Consider the following 2035-nt stretch of genomic DNA (forward strand, 5'->3'; position numbering starts at 1 on the left):
ATCTTAAACATCCTGTTGTGTTAAAAAAGCTTAATTTTAGCTCAAAGTAGATAAATAATAAGTTTTATTTAAGGTTTTGTTAGTAAAGTTAGAGTCACTCCAGTAAAATGAGTTTTTTGTGTTAGTTTTTGTGTGTCTGTTTGTTGCACAGAAACCCTTTAAACTGCAGCTGTTGTTGTAGGACGTGTGATTATCTCTGGTTCTGGTTCTGAGACGGTCCGGTCCGGTTGGGTCTGGAGCGATCAGCTGGTATAAACACCAGCAGATGTTTCCAGTTGTGGGTCCAGGCTGTTATCAGGGAGTGAGAGCAGCTGTGGCCTTCAGTGGAGCTGTGTTTATGTTCGAGCAGGAGGAAAACCTTGAAGCAGATTTAATGATCAGTGTGGCTGGAAGCCTCTGAAAATAACCTGAAGGTTTCAGACAAACCCAGAGACACTGAGAGCAGTTTGTCCTGCTTCAAACCCTTCATTTCATGTTTTACACACATCCTTCAGACTTTTCTCTTTGTGTTTCAACCATCAGGCTGTCCTGGAGCCGACCTTTGACCCCTGCTGACAGCAGCACCACGAACTCACTTCAGAGCTTCAGTAAAAAACATAAATATATGTGTGTGTGTGACCCTTGTTACTTTAGCTTCTAACTAGCCTTTTGTTACTTTAGCTTCAAACTAGTCTTTTGTTACTTTAGCTTCTAACTAGCCTTTTGTTACTTTAGCTTCTAACTAGCCTTTTGTTACTTTAGCTTCTAACTAGCCTTTTGTTACTTTAGCTTCAAACTAGCCTTTTGCTAGATTTAGCTTCTAAGTAGGATTTAGCTAGGTATAGCTTCTAACTAGCCTTTTGTTACTTTAGCTTCTAACTAGCCTTTTGTTACTTTAGCTTCTAACTAGCCTTTTGCTAGATTTAGCTTCTAACTAGTAGATTTAGCTTCTAACTAGCCTTTTGTTACTTTAGCTTCTAACTACGATTTAGCTAGGTTTAGTTTCTAACTAGCCTTTTGCTACTTTAGCTTCTAACTAGTATTTAGCTAGGTTTAGCTTCTAACTAGCCTTTTGCTAGATTTAGCTTCTTACTAGGGCTGTGTATTGGCAAGAATTTGGCGATACAATACATATCTTAACAGGGGTCACGATACAATATATCCCGATATATTGCAATACTGTAAGCAAGGCAATACATTGCGATTTATTTTCCAAAAATTCTATTAAATAAAAAGCTCTTACTGAAAAAAAAGAAAAGATAATGTTTACTTACAATGCTAATGCGACCCTTACTCTCTGGCACTCAAGAGGTAGAGGAGCCAMATGGCTGGCTCACTGCTGCCAACTAGTGGTCAGAGGCTGAACTACAACATAAAAATGAACGGTGGGCAGGAAAGTTGACATTTTAAACCTTAATAAAAATGGATACAGGGCTTTAGAATATTGATACAGTATCGGGAAATGAAATATCGCGATATTWCAGTGTATCGATATTTTCTTACACCCCAACTTCTGACTAGCCTTTTGTTAGATTTAGCTTCTAAGTAGGATTTAGCTAGGTATAGCTTCTAACTAGTCTTTTGCCGCTTTAGTTCTAACTAGTATTTAGCGAGGTTTAGCTGTCAGTCAGCGTTGTGCTACTGTAGCTTCTTCTTTTTGTTCCAGTCGGTTCTTTGGATCTCGTCAACACTGACGTCAGGTAAAACCAGTTCTCGTCAACAATGACGTCAGGTAAAGCAAGTTCTCGTCAACAGTGACGTCAGGTAAAACCAGTTCTCGTCAACACTGACATCAGGTAAAACCAGTTCTCGTCAACACTGACGTCAGGTAAAACCAGTTCTCGTTAACACTGACGTCAGGTAAAACCAGTTCTCGTTAACACTGACGTCAGGTAAAACCAGTTCTCGTCAACACTGACGTCAGGTAAAACCAGTTTTCGTCAAAACTGATGTCAGGTAAAACCAGTTCTCGTCAACACTGACATCAGGTAAAACCAGTTCTCGTCAACACTGACGTCAGGTAAAACCAGTTCTCGTTAACACTGACGTCAGGTAA

At 39.5% G+C, this 2035-nt stretch overlaps 1 protein-coding gene across 1 annotated transcript in view; it reads left to right on the forward strand.

The window, feature by feature from the left end:
* Nucleotides 1-2035, forward strand: part of sncaip (synuclein, alpha interacting protein) — a 22454-nt gene that overhangs the window by 1149 nt on the left and 19270 nt on the right. The window lies entirely within an intron of this gene.

Source organism: Austrofundulus limnaeus, unplaced genomic scaffold, assembly GCF_001266775.1.
Source record: "Austrofundulus limnaeus strain Quisiro unplaced genomic scaffold, Austrofundulus_limnaeus-1.0 Scaffold947, whole genome shotgun sequence".
In the NCBI taxonomy this organism is placed as follows: Eukaryota; Metazoa; Chordata; class Actinopteri; order Cyprinodontiformes; family Rivulidae; genus Austrofundulus; species Austrofundulus limnaeus.